At 36.8% G+C, this 15,649-nt stretch overlaps 2 long non-coding RNA genes across 3 annotated transcripts in view; one reads left to right on the forward strand and one right to left on the reverse strand.

The window, feature by feature from the left end:
- LOC140669819 (uncharacterized) overlaps positions 1-15,649 on the reverse strand; it is a 223,338-nt gene that overhangs the window by 55,242 nt on the left and 152,447 nt on the right. For both annotated transcript variants that reach the window (XR_012047415.1, XR_012047416.1), the window contains exon 4: positions 4,942-5,132. This is a non-coding gene — a long non-coding RNA (uncharacterized lncRNA). The remainder of the gene's footprint in view (positions 1-4,941; positions 5,133-15,649) is intronic.
- Positions 1-15,649, forward strand: part of LOC140669818 (uncharacterized) — a 56,100-nt gene that overhangs the window by 28,779 nt on the left and 11,672 nt on the right. The gene's annotated exons all lie outside the window — the stretch shown is intronic.

The raw sequence follows: 15,649 nt of genomic DNA on the forward strand, positions 1-15,649 counted from the left end.
AGTTTTCTCTGGCCAACAACCATGTTAAATTACGAATAAGTACTTACTGAAGCGGTTGTATGGTTAATTTCTGAAAAATTTTCATACATAATTTATCATATGATTTACGATACTATAAAAAGTTATTATATATATAATTGGAGAAGAATTAATATTAAAATTTCCGAAATATGTTAATCTTTTTCGTTGTAATGATGTTAATTTTTTGAAATAATGCAAAATTGTCAATTTTCCATTAATCAAAATTTGAATTGCAAATTGGAAAATTAAAATATTTATCGCTTATTTTTGTTCGAAATAAATGATCGCTATAGCGAAATTGGCGGATGAGTATCTTTTGTTAACATGATCGATATTTGCGTGGATATATATCTCGTCGATGAATCAAAAGGAATGTGCAAGCTACTAGGAATTCCACTCAGATGACATGATAGTTAGAGGGTTGGGTGCAGCTCCTTTATATTTTCCGCTTGCTAACTGGAGGCTGTAGTTGTGTGGAGAGAAGGCTATGATAAACGAGTTGTCTCGCGGCGATAGCACCGGACCTGGCGTAGATCATGATACCCACCGTTATCGAGCGGTGTTTCATGGCGGAGCTGGTCCACATTCCGACGATCATACTAGTCGAAGTTCTTCTGTGTACGAATCGGATCGACGGCGGATTATCGTCGGCTGATCCGTTTACACATTGGTGCTCCATTATCGCCCGCTGGATTAACATGAGCGTTTCAAGAGTGTCGCACTATCGACATATCGATATAAACGACCAAAGCACAGAGAATCATTTCTGTTAAATAGCGGACAATTTCATTATGCATACCTCTATCAAACATAATACATATTTATGTAATAATTATTTTTAAACATTCATACAGTTCTATTTATAAAATAGCTCACATTATTTTATAATAGATTTAACTAGCGAAAAAATAAAATATTGAACAATAAAATTTTATGACAACGAAAAGAGAAAAAAGAAAGAATAATAATAGATATAATAAAGATTTTAAAAACTTCATATAAAGTAACAGCATGTGATATATTCATAATTTTCCTACAATTTTTCGCGCTTTTCGTTGTAACAACGTTATATGACAATCATTGTTATTTCCATGAAAAGCCGGTCCAGCAAAAAATATGTCTCTGAAAGTAGATCCGAACAGCATGATGCGTGCATAACTTTGGTACGCGAAGCGTATGAAACAATTATTTACGAGCGTTTAGCCGAGAATTATCATATTCTCGGGAATATTGAAACGGTTTACTCTGCGATTTAGTATTTACATACAAATGCACACCAACAAATGAGACAACAAACCGCCGTTACGTCGCTCATCTCTATTTATCGACAAAAATAATACCTGCCTCGGGCAACTTTAACCACTCTCTGTACACAATTGCTCGTAATTTGCACGTGTAATTACAGTGCGACCCAATGAGATGCTACCACAAAAAAGGCTTCTGTTGACGTTACACATCGTCATCAGAACTGACGAATATTCAAAGCCGGATAATCTCCGTATAATCTCGATTATATATCAAAAGTCAATCGGTTTACACGGATGTTCCATTATCGTGTCCATTTTGTTCCGCATCGACGTAATCACAAACAAACCGTTTGTACGGCTGGTCTTAAAAGATTAAGTGCGATCTTGCGTTCGTTCCACGAAGAACGACCTCCGACTCTTCGGCAAAGAGTACTCGACAAAATCAGTTGACGGAGAGCGAAACGAACCGCTCTCGCAAAAGTTTCGTCCGACGAAACGATGGAAGAAGCCACGAATTTAAGTCGAGCGACTCCGCGGACGACCGGTCGATCCTGGATTACCTCCGTTTGATCCGTTTACGTTGATGCTCCATTATCTCGGATTCGATTCGCACGACAACGGGCTGACAAAGTGGGCGCGCGTTAGCTCTCACTCAGGAATCGTCAATGCGTTATCGTAAATGAAAACGTGAGAAATCGAACACGCTGTTTTGCGAATTTTGCCTGGTTTTTTGCATCGACGGAATATATCCGAAATATTACAGCTGTCGCTGCGAATCGCGATTATGCGCGCGACCTATTTTTTTCTCTCTCTGTCTTTTGTCTGTCGCGCTCCTCAAACCTGTCGGGATAAGTGTTATCAAATAATAATTGCACATTTCGCCAATCTCCATGCGACGAACAAACCTATGACAAAGTATACTTTGAAGCGCAATCGTGATCTAAACGCGAGACCATCGCGTCGCGCGATTGCAATTTAAAACTCGTTACTAGCGTCCGTTAATCTGTTAAGTCTGCAACCAGGTTTTTTTTTCGTTCGCAGTTGTTAGAATAAAAATTCTTTTTTTGTGATATATTCACGGATATGGCTGAGAGAAAAATTGCACTTGCTTTTATCAGAGACAATTCAATAAAATAAAACACATCGCTCTAATAATATCCTAGCAAATATAAAAATTATACCTTTGTTTCTGGTAGAAGAAGGAAAAATAATGACCCGGAAAAAAAAGCGAATAAATAATTTCTAATTTCTTCATAATCTAATCATTTTTTAATAAATTTTTACGCTAAAGATTTTGATAATCGTAGTGTAATATTGATAGAGCTCTCTGTTTACTTTTCATTTGAATAAAACATCCCTTAAAAGAGATGGGATCTTTTAACGCTTAAATAGACTTGTTTAAGATTTTAAATAAATTTAATGGCCGGTTTTTATAATTATTAACAGTTTTGAACCTTTGCAGTAAGGCCACAAAAATATTACATAATTTTTTCAGTTTTTGTAGCACACGTAGTCTTTCAGTTTGTGTAGCATACGAAAAAAAGCACGAACCATTAATTCATTAATAAATGCGTGATATAATATATCTAGCCGCGTTTCTCGCACTACGTACATATGTTCTTCGTTCTACATAAAGCAAGCGTATAGTCCATAACGTCGAGCAGTATATCTACCGCTTAACTCGGTATATACTTTTCCGTGTAGCGGAATGGGGAAGCAGCAGAACTGGTATAAAGCGGCACTCGCGCTGATGCAAATATACAGCCGACACGATTATATTTTCATTAGACGGATCATGAATAGAAATTACGTCGTTATGGCTCAAAGGTAACCGCGGACATCAGAGATCTTGCGACCGAGCGCTTCCATATGCGATACCTTTTAATCGCAAAGCTCTCTTTTTCTTTTCGATCTACTTTCTGGAGGGAAAAATTCCATAGGAAAAAAACTACAGCAGCAGCGCAACTATTATATATATATGAGAGCTACGGGACATAAGAGTACGCATTGCAATCTTTTTAGTTTTCGAAAAAAACTAGAAAAAGAATTTTGTATGTCGCATTTTATTAATAATCTCTTTATAGATTTTAATAAATAGTTATGTAAAAAATATAAGGACATATTTTAAAAATATAAAAAATTGTACTCAGTTTGGACCGTTTTATAAAAAATTATTAAATATAATATTATTAAAAATGATTTATTAAATAAAAAATATGCAGCATATTTTATCTATGTGTGTGCGTATAGAGAAAACTATATATATATATATATATATATATATATATATATATATATATATATATATATATATTTATATGTGTAATATTTAATAAACATTTATGCACATACAAGAAGTTATTGAAAACATAGCTTTTTGGCGTGGAAAATTGGAATATTTATATCTAAATATATATATGTTCGCCTCTAGTATAGGCTCTCTCTCTCTCTCTCTCTCTCTCTCTCTCTCTCTCTCTCTCTCTCTCTCTCTCTCTCTCTCTCTCTCTCTCTCTCTGCGTTACTCTTCATAAATCATAATTTATCTTTTGTTATTTGTTTTCTGCTATTGCATTTAATCGAATCAATGTGTTTTTATAAAAGGTAAAAAATAAAGGAATAAACTAATTCACAAAGAGGATGCATGTTTTAGTTACAGTAAAGTTTAAAACCGCATCTGCTTTAACTGAAAGAAAAAAACATTTCGGAAATAGCCGACAGCGTTGCCAACGGTACTATAATCAAGCACAGTATCCTACAGCCTCATCGTGGTAAAAGTTTTCAAATTACAAAATGCTGTAAAATTTTAATAAAAATTTTCCAATTTATGAGATAACATTAATTAATTTATTTCTTTTTACAACGGAGTTCGCCATGATTAATGTAACTAATCGTAATTATAATAATTTTTTCTAATTTATTATATAATTTGTACTGTATATTAGGGTTTTTTAGTAATTTTTTATCGTTCACATTTCCCGTTTGTCAGAGTATAATAATAGAATTCCGAAGTGATGTCATTTTGTTCTCTTTACATTCCGTAATTCCGTTTTGAAAAGTTGATAACTCGGGTGGTGAGTCAGCAGTATCAACGCTTCTTCTCAAAGCGTCAAATCCGCGATTCGTTCGCCGAATGGATTCTAGCAATTTCTAGTCTCTTTGCCTGCGGGCTAGTGGAGAATGCTTGCTCCCGGGGGCCGTATGCGTCGACCATGCGCGAGCGTAAGCGCGAACGCATAAAAACCTCTCAATCGCATCGCGCTTGCTCCGCGCGACCGCTGATGAAGTTCCCCTTTTCGACGGACGTGTTGTCTTTTTTCTCATTTTTTTTTTTTTTTTACTTTTTTTGTTTTTACAAAGCGCGCGTTCAGCGACGCGGTGAAAGAGTTTCGAAAAATAGCCGCACGGTCGTTATTCCAGTCCGTGTGGAAAAATGCGAGGGCGAGCGATAAATCGATGTCGAGATAATAATTACGGGCGGACTCAATTATTCTCGATTATCGGGAAGCGACAAATATTTCCCCGAGCCGGTATCGTGCATCTTAAAATGACGCGTCTTGTAATAATTTATCGATCGTTGTTATGCAAATAGATGGTCGTTATATAATATCATTATATCGTTCTCGAATAATTTCTCGTCGTTTTTAGATTAAGAGTAATCAGAATGAAAACTTACCTTCACGTACGCACTAATGACGACGAATCTCGCCTACGACGATGAGGGTAGCCAGTGATTGCGAGCTTCGTTCTCGTTTGAAGTCAGTCCGAAAATTACAGACTGATTCGAGAACACGATGACGCTCGTCCGACAACTCGTACGAGTGTGCTTTACAATTATGTCGTGTCCGAACGGCCCCTGTCCTGAAACTAGAAGTGAAGAGAATTTGAACTCTAACTTTGCTTCCATATGCACACGCACGCGAGAAAGAGAATTCCATGTGACCCAAGCATTTTCAAGAAAAATCGATAATCCTTTATAGGGTATAAAAGGAGGTAATCTTTTTTTATTACTTATCGACGCTGTGTCATGTGTGTGCAATGCTTGCCTGCCTGCCTCGTCGCAAAGTTGCCGAGCGTTACGGGAAAGTACGATAAATCTTTCTCTCTTTTAGCGTAATAAAACTTTCTCGTTAAATCAAACCAGGTAATCGAGGCACTTGCGAGTTTGAGTTATTAACAGCGAATCGAAGTGAAACGTGTCGAGCAAGGGATGCGAGAACAATTTCACCACTCCATTACATCCGTTCGATAACAGGCGGGCTTAAATTTCGGTTTCGCTGATAGCTACGGCTACGGTTTCACGAGAACTTCAGGAACCATCACGCTTTCAAGATTTTCAGTCAGATTCGAATAGCATTCTGTTACCCGTACAATCGCAATTTCTTGAGGTACGTAGTCGCACGAGGCTTGATATTGTACAGTATAAGTCAAGAGTTATTTCACTTTTCGCATTATTTCTGGTTGAGAGAAATTTGATAACAACGGTATTTTACAATTACCTAGTTGTACATTGTTGTTGAACGTGCGTGCACAGTCGAAGTGCGTTATAACGAGCACCACGTACTCGTACAGCTGTGTGCATTCATTCGAGAAGCATTTCAATTAGAGTCAATTGGAGTAATTGTGAATGGGTTGAGTGCGACTCTGTAATATTTTCCAATTGTATTTGCAAAATCAATATTTGCCGTATAAAAATATTAAAAAGACGGTACCTTCCATTTTTGCAAACATCCAAAATTAATATTTGTTATAAAATTGTTACAAAACAGTGGTTATTCATGTAACAGTTTTATAACGACAATTAATAACGTTAATATTTACAGTAATAATGATAATTAATGATATCATCGTACCTTTACAATGTCTACACAGTCTGTATGATTTACCATAAATAATTATCCATTAATTAATGATCTTTATTGCATTTTAAAAAGCTTCAACTTTTTGTTTATTCATTCAGCGGTTATCAAAATCATTAAAGAGTAGTACTTTTTAATTATGTCATCAAAAATTACTGAATTTAATATACTAAAATTTACTACTAAAATGAGTTTAGTTTATCGTGTGTCTTACGTCGATTCGTTACACTAAAATAATGTGTTATATGCTTGTGTGTGTGTGTGTGTGTGTGTGTGTGTGTATATATATATATATATATATATATATATATGCATGAGAAATAAATTCCACCTTACTTAGAAGCTAATTATAAATTATATTGTCAGTTCAATTGCGAAATTCTGTAATCGTGAACGTGAAAGCACGAGTGCTTTCTGAACAAATGTTATCCTGCGTAACGCAGACAAGAGATGACTGAAACAGTGGCGGATGTTACGTTGGATCATACGTCATTGGACTCGCGTAGACGATACGAAAACGCTGACTTATTCCATTGTCGCATAATATTACGACGGATTACCGAGTATATGCAATGTGCAATCTTCGTTAAATTACAAACATCGTCGTAATACAGCCGCGAACTGCGTTCCCGTGAGTGTAATAAATGTTTGTTACGGACTTAACTAATATTATTAGAATATAACGCGAATAAACTTGCACACGAGCAAATGCTGTTTGCCGCTAACGGATATCGTAATGCCCGTTTGAAAGATCGCATAAATCTTGAAAAATACGGCGCGATGTGAAACACACATGCGAGCGGTTCTGATCACGCGACGTAGTAAAAAACAAGGGAACGGAGAGATTAACAAAGCGTTAAACCTCGTTTAACGCGCGAGTCTCGCCGATATTACCACCGCGATAGCGTGACATGCGCAAAGTTCGCCACAACAGACGCACGGAGTATTTCTGAACCCGTAGAAACATCATGTAATACATCGGAATGCTCATGCATCAGTGCTGATCATATTTAGATGAAGCGTTGCGCTCGCGCAAATATTTGTGTCTCTCGCGTTGCGAGCAACCTTGCACGCGATGCTTCTTCTCCATTATCGTGGTGTATGTGACCTGTTTGTGGCGTGTATACGTAGATACAACCAGGCGCGATTTATTTCACCAACGGTCCCATGTCACGTCACGTTTAATCTGATGGCGTTTTTCCCCGTTATTAGATCGTCGCGACGTATAAAACGCACTTTTTTCCCTTCTCTTTTACCTTCCAGATACATACATATGTGTATGGACCGGTTTTTTTTCGCCTTTTTTTTTTTAAACCGTGTCACAAAATTGTGTCCCTTCCCTCTATCTCTCTGACACTAGATATTCGCAATTTCTGGTCGCTCTTCGATTCTCTTCGTTTTGACACATCTTCCCACACACGTAGTGACATAATAAAGGGGAAAAAATTCATTAACTGTAGGATTTTCACGAAAAGACCTTTCTCTCACTTTACCTATAATACCGAAAATTTCGTTATCATATTATGCAAATAAATAAAACAAATGGCAATAATTTCTCTACGATACGGTAACGAACTGTCACTAATTGAAAGAAGATTTAACGTTAAAAACAACTTGTTTTTGCGTACAATTGAAACAAAATAGCAATCTGTTGGTATTTTGTCAGTTACACAAAAAAACAATCTAGCACCATTAGAGTGGAACTTCAAAAAGAAATTAACGATTCGTAGAACTCGCGGAAGTAATCTATGGCAAAAGGTGCACAGCGTGCCAAGCGATGCACAACCGGGATCGAAGTTTCGAGACGGTTTTTCGCAGTGCAGTCGGTCGTTTTAACTGCACATGCACGAATTGTCGAAAAAGCGGTTCAGTATTTTTTTTTTCTTTTTTTTAAATCGATAATTGGTGCCGTATAAGCTGCGGCGAAAAAGCCAGTCGACCGATCCGCTCGATCGAGCAGTTAATTGATAAATCGCATCGTATCGCATAGCCCAGCATTTCGTCGGCAGATTTCAATGGCGGAATCGCCGACGGCAGTGGCAGCGGCAATGACGAGTTTGCGAAGTAATGCCGAGTTTTTAACACGGCCATGTTTTAAAATCTTGACCGAACAAAGGCCAATTTCAAGCTGAGCAATGTGTTGAATCGCTTCCGTACGTACGCCACGAACGTTTTGCGTATAATCTGTTTTCCGGCTGTGCGTTACGCAGCTACTACACGTTACTGCACTCTCCGTTGGCTTTTAAAATTTGTGAAAAGCCTCTGGCAGCGCGTGCGGGTTTGTAGGTTTAATGGAATTGATGTAAAATGAGCGACGTGATAATATTCAAACTCACGAATAACGTTTCTAAATATAACTCTCTCTCTCTCTCTCTCTCTCTCTCTCTCTCTCTCTCTCTCTCTCTCTCTCTCTCTCTCTCCCTTCTTCTTCCTTTGTAAAGAAAAAAAAAATTTTTTTTTAAAAATAAAATACAAAGTCATAATTGAGTGTATATTTACTCAATTACTATGATTACAATTTGAATAATAACTATAAAGTCAACATATAAAGTACAGTTTATTTAAAACACAAATAAATAATGTTTTAATTTATATTAATAGTTTGGAAAGCTACGTTAATATTATTTGTCGTTATTTGCCTTTATAAAAGATATTAAAAAATGTACGTGAATTATGAAGATATTTAGAAAAGTCATAAACTCATATACCTATAATATACCTGTAAAACATCGAGTCAAATTTCACCTCACTGTAATTTAAAAGTTTATGTACTAAAATTGAAAAAAAAAAAATTATTAAACGTTATATAAAAATTAAATGTTTATTTTCACCGTTATAAAACATCGATATTAAGAATACTGTAACAGTGTTACAATGTTATGATTTGTCATTAAATACGCTTATTTTTAATCTCGTCGAATTTCTTAAAGGCTGAAATTTTCTGAAATTTATGATTCGAGTTATTTATGTGTATTACTGGTTATCTAAATAAATAACTTTTCTCGGGGGAGAAATATACATGATAGAGCATTTTGCACGCATCTTTGTGATCGCCCCAAACAAAGGTTTCGAGAAAATGAATGGAGCACCGCAAAGTTTCAACGAAGGTAGAGAACATAGCAAGTACATACATACGTACACATAACATTTCTTAGTAGCAAAATTTTTGCCTTTTAGCGAAATGTGCACAGTGAATAAGGAGGTCTTAAAGTGAAGTTCCGACCTTTTTTAAATGTATTTTTCATTGTAAAATTGATAACATACGTACACATGTTTCGAATTCCATATTATACAGAATAGAACACGCAATTCCAACTAACATAAGTCGTTTTATAAAAATATTTCGATATAGAAAGATATGCATACCTATCTCTCTACGTATATATTTACAAAATTCCTTTCTCAGAATGTTTTCATTAAAGATCATATTTCTTGATTTCTTAAATGCGTCCGTAATATAACGACGTGTTTTCGCAAGTTTTTTTAAGTATTTTACAAATTAGTTGACTTTTTACGAAAATTTTTACGAAAATAGTAAAAATGACAAGTCAGGCCATTTAATTTGAGAAAAAAATTGTTGTTTTTGAAGAGTTGCGAAATATTGTATGTAAAATTTTAATCAAATATCGCTAAACGACGTTGCATGTGGAATTCAAGCGGATGCGATCAACGAAAGCGGAAAAATGCGAAGAGAACTTCGTTTTAGCAACAATTTGTGCCAAACGAGCGGCGCGAGCCGACAAACTTGATGCACACGAATAGACCAGGCTTCTTCCGTCAAACTTCGTTCGTGCAAGCAGAACGAACGAGAGGTTGTTATCAAGTTAGAGGGAACTTTGTCGCGAGTTCGCCGATGCAACATGATGTAAACAGACTACCGCGCTTTCTTTATGTCATAGTATAAGTTGAAGAAGACATATTTACTTCTATATATAAAATCGGTCGCTCACTCAGAAACCGTTTCGCATACGTTTTTCGGTGAGTTGTTTCGTTTTATCATTGTTAAGATATATTGCTTTCAATAGGAATAGACACGACATAATGTGAATTTTCAAGAGAACTTTCTTTGGTCTTGCTGTTGATTCTATCTTTCACAAAAAATGCAAATATTCAAGATTATTCTTGACAGATGGAACATTTCTTTTCAAAAACCCCATAATTTTTTTTAAACAAATTTAAAACATTGTATTGCTTGCAAAAAATTCAAAGCTTTTGCTGTATTGTAAATATCTAGTCAAAAATTGCCTATGTTCATATATAGTATTATATATAGTATTATATTTGAAAATTATTACATGTCGTCATTGTTTTTAAATATTGACATAAAAAATTATTATTTATAACTTATAACATTTATAATAATTTCTATAATTTTTATTTTATTTCGTAAAATATCAAGTTGACTTCTTTTAATTGCATTTATTTTTTATTCCATTATTGTAGATTGCATAGCTTTAATATACTTATGTAGAAAATTTATCGTTTAACTTGAACACATTTACGCTCGATATAAAATTGCTCACTGCCACTTGGCGTCGCCAATTGCTTCCTATCTCGCATTTGAAGCTACCGTACAACGGTCGGCGAGAACGGCAAGAGTAACAAAAATGAAGGCGCGCTTTTCGCCCTGATAGAAATCGCGTCGACTACAGCGGGGGGGGGGGCGGAGGGGGGCGTGGTGGCGAGAGCACGTGCGAACTCGACTGGACATCCCTCGATTACGTTCATTCACCGTTCCCTCGCGTTTTCTCAAAATCGGTGAGGAGGCGCCATCGTCTCGTTTCCTTTCGAGAGTTTTCTTCAACTATCGCCTTTTACATCCTTTTTCCACGCCACATCCCAGGAGACCTCCTTAGTTTCTTACAAGCCCTGTCTCCAGGGTTAGTAGACAGCAGCACGGCGTCGGCTCTCTAAACACGTCATTTGTATGCGCGGCGGCTGCATAAGAAATTCGCGTGAGTGTTTGTCTTCGCCGTTAGCGACGACAATAGGGGTTGAAGACACCAGCCGGAAGAAGGGTGAAACAGGTTAGAAGGGATGGGAGGGATGCAACAAAGTGGTGCAGGAGAGCAATCACGTCGACGAGAGAAAGGATGACCTCTAGATAGCACCTTCCTTCTACATACACATAGTAGTAGATAGACCTCAGTTGTAGAAACCAGACGAAGAGGCGAAGAGGCGAAGAGGCGAAAAGGGCGCGTCTCGGAGATTAATGAAATTTCGATCCGCGAGCGTGTAAGATGGATCAGACCCGCTTTATAAGATAGATACACGAACATATAATTCGCACGAATAAGAGAGAAGTCCCGTTCAAATACGCGACGTTTTAATATTATGTCCTGAATATATTCGTAGTTTTCGTTCAAATTTTCCTGACGCCTCGATATCTGTAACCCATCTTCCTAGGTCACATACATTTTTCAAATATGCATTGCGTAAGAAAATGCATTTTTACAATGTACTTTGTGTCGAATGGTTGCGCTACGTCTTCGTATACGAAGATATATGCATGTGCGTCATATTTTAAATAATTCTAGTTCGGCTAAATCGATCGTGATATAGTGCATATATGTCTGATATGATATATACATGCGTGTATATATCGTAACGTTCACCGCTTCAGAATACGGAAGTTATCGTTCATTGTCTTTTTTCCTCTTCCTGTCGAACGGCTTCGTCTTTTGTATCGCGCGCGTCAGCAGTTTCTATATGTAGGTCACACTGTGTCATTTTTTTGTCGGCGTCCTAGTGGTTATTCAAGAAGTTCTTTGAAAAGTAGAAACTTGAAAAAAATTGCTAGTTACTGTCTACGGTAGTGTCGAGCAAGGGGACATCGACAAAGGTAGAAAGACTTTTAACCGGCTATGGTCGTCCGGGGATTCGCGCGATTTCGATGGCTTGTAAAAAGAAGTGTCATAAAGCTTCACAACAGATCGGAATTCGTTGTATATGTTGGTCTCTCAACTTATGACAGCGTAGATGTCGATAATCCACGTTGAGAAAAAAATAGTATTTAATTTGAGCACACTTTTACAACCTCCTCATTAATAAATTAATAACTCATTAATAACTTTCAAAGTCGATCGCTTGTTAATATCTTAGCGCAATTTAGATATTTTTTTCTACATTCAGGAAATAATTATAACTTTTCCTTAAATAAAGTGAAAAAATTTCAGAATGTATGAATAAATAAATATTAGTCCAATTTGTACTTGTATTTAAGTATATTGCACTTTTGAAAAAAGAGTTTCACGCTTTAAAAAAAGCAATATTTAAAAGACAAAGTTAAACTAGAGATCTATATAAAAGAGAAAAAGTTTTATTATATTTTTATTTTTATCTTTGGTAAATTTTATATACTATATATATTTAAGAACACATTAAATCAAACAGAAATTTATAATTTCTTATATAAAATTCATATTTTAACTTATTAAACAAGAATTTTTTTTCAAACATTTATTTATAAGTTTTTTATTAAATTTATTAATTTATTATTAAATACGTTTTTTATTTAAATTATTTCCAAACTAATATAAAATATACCAAACATATGACATACACTGCAAAGTAACGAAAATGACTTGTCAATAAATTTAAACAACGCGGGAAGAATATTGCAATTCTATCAAACGGAAGCTACTTATTCATTGGTTTCTCAACCATAGCGTGGCTATATATACATATATATTTGCGTTGATATACATACAGGTGAATATATGAAGAACTATATAAACATATATATATATATATATATATACATATGTATACATAACACACACACACGTGCGTGCGCGCACGCGTTGTGTGTGTGTATACTACTTACTAGATCGCCGCAGCTGCGAGAAAAAGGAAAAGAAAACGACTGAGATTAATGAAATTTCGATTTCTCAATATTAAGCAGAAAGAGGAGAGAGAGAGAGAGACTCCCTTGAGAACGAAAATCCGTATTGCGTAAATGTGAAGAAGCAGATGCAGAAATAGTGGTAGTGAAAAGAGCGGAGAAAAAAAAAAGATGTTTTGAATTAAGGAAATTAAAGGTTTAAAAAAAAGTGTTTCTTAGAAAATGAAAAGAGAGAGAGAGAGAGAGAGAGAGAGAGAGAGAGAGAGAGGATTAGTACGATGAAAAAATATTACATATATAAAATGATATATTTATATTATAAAAATATTATAATAAATTAGCTTTCGCGTCGATATTATGAGGAGTGATTTTGGAAATAACGGAAAGGGTTTTTTTTTCAGTTGTAACAATAATATTAATAGAAACCTAGACTCAGGTGTGTCCATGCTAGTTAACTCTGAAATATGTATTCTATTTGCCGGACAAGAGTTTGCAGGGTCAACGAGCGACCACGGAATTACCGTTTCAATTATACAAAGCCTCAGCGTCGAATATATTAACGCGGTAATAATGCTCGCTATATTCGCAGTCGTAGAAAGTCGTAAAAGTGGAACACTATGCCGAAACATGACGGCTTTTCTCTTGCGTGGTTCTTTGGATATCTTTATAACACACGTACGCGAGAGTTTATGTTGGTCTCAGCGCCAGCAGTGAAAATGGAAGAAAACTTGCGTTATTCGTGACAGTTAGTAGCCTGTAATTCTGACATTACAACCACGTCTACAAACACAATTTAATCAAGTGTCGTTCCTAGCTGGATATACGTTGCCAGCATTTCTCCGTTTAAATGTAGTAGTCTGAAATATTTGTCGGTGTTGAAAATAATATATAAAATTCACGATCTTGCTTGTAAAACAATATGTCACGATTTATTCTAAAGCTATTTTTATTATTTTAACGTACTATATTTGTCAGCTTCCAACGGATATCTAAAAAAGGATATTTAAAATTGACACATTTTAAATTTTATATTATTGAATAAAATTATTGAATAAAAATATAAATAAAATATGATTCTTGATAATACGTTCTAAAATAGTAAATTTACATCCGTAGATTAAATTGTTTTATATTCCTTCGTAAACCATTTATCTGCGAAAGTTTTGCGGTTCGCGCGCGCGCAGAAAATAAACTCATTCCGAAGATCCAAGACTTCGTCGTCTTGGTTGCGGTTCTCTCTCTATCCCCTATTCTGGAACTGTTATCCTCGGAATCGTATCACTTTCCCTTTTTCACGTTTCTCGGATAACTCGAAGCAAAGGGAGCGATGGAGAGAAGTCGAAAACGAAGAGATCGTAGGAAGTAGTCGGCGAGACTACTCGTGCGAAGTTTAATGAAATTTCGATCCGCGAGAGCCGTGCATACTTTACGAAAAGGCGGCAAGCCGGAAACCGCCGAGGTCGGCGATGGTGGAATAACGTTGCTGGTAGTACGGTGATACGAAGAAGTACTGTACGACGATCCATTGCGGTACAAGGTCGTGGGGAACACCTGACTACAGGAAAATTACCTCGAAGAATTGCCGTTGCTCTACGAGAACGGGCCCTTTGATTTCGTAACTACATACTACCGTCTCTCGTTCTGCTACGTCAACTGCAACGCAAAAGGGATGCTCGAAACTTTTCATCGTTCGTCCAATGCGATTCTTTGAATCGCTCGTCGGAACGCTCCGGTGGTCTCTCCTCGCTCGTGCACGTTTGCTGGCGACATTTTTGCGCGCACAAACACACAAGTGCATGAAGGCTCGACGAAGGGTAAGGGAAAGGGAACGGAAGGGCTGGCGAGAGAGCGTGGAACTAAATAGCGGAGGAAAGCGCGGAAAGGAAGTAGCGCGCACGGTGTAACGACGGAGGGGAAGGAGGAAGAGGAGGTTCGCCGGTACGTAGAGGTCACTTCCGCTTCACTGTACATTTCACGTGCGAGTGGACCGGATTTATACGCGTAACCGGACGCGTACACATACGTGTGTGCGAACGTACACACATACAGGGCTGTTCTCTGGACACAGGCGAATTCGAACGTTTCCGCCTAACAAAACTCGTATAAGAGAGAAAGAGAGATTGAAAAAGAGAGAGAGAGAGAGAGAGAGAGAGAGAGAGAGAGAGAGAGAGAGAGAGAGAGAGAGAGAGAGAGAGAGAGAGAGAGAGAGAGAGAGAGAGAGAGAGAGAGAGAGAGAGAGAGAGACAGGACGAGAGAAAGGACCGTACGTCCGTGACGTGGACAGTGCTGATCCCGCAGCTTTGGGAATAGAGATCTGGGTATTCTTTGAGAAGATGCCTCGAGCGCGGAAACGCGCGCGATGTCGTTGTTGAAATATAACGATGGCGGTTGTTATACGCCAGTTTGATTTATATATAAGCGCCGCGCACACCCACGTCACATCCGAGCGAAAATCGCGCTTGAACGCCTCTATCCGCACAATACGCGATAATGCAATTTTGCACTGCCATTGTCTGCGATAAATTTAAGAAACCCTCGCTAGAAAAGCTAAAGATGTAAGATATGTTTTTTAGTTATTCTATTGTATAAATTTATTTGAGTGTTGTTTACATTTAATAGTGAGCAATGTCTGTAACTATTTTTCTTTTCTGCTTAATTCTCCGTATTTAAAAATATTTTAC

Source organism: Anoplolepis gracilipes, chromosome 9 (assembly GCF_047496725.1).
Source record: "Anoplolepis gracilipes chromosome 9, ASM4749672v1, whole genome shotgun sequence".
NCBI lineage: Eukaryota > Metazoa > Arthropoda > Insecta > Hymenoptera > Formicidae > Anoplolepis > Anoplolepis gracilipes.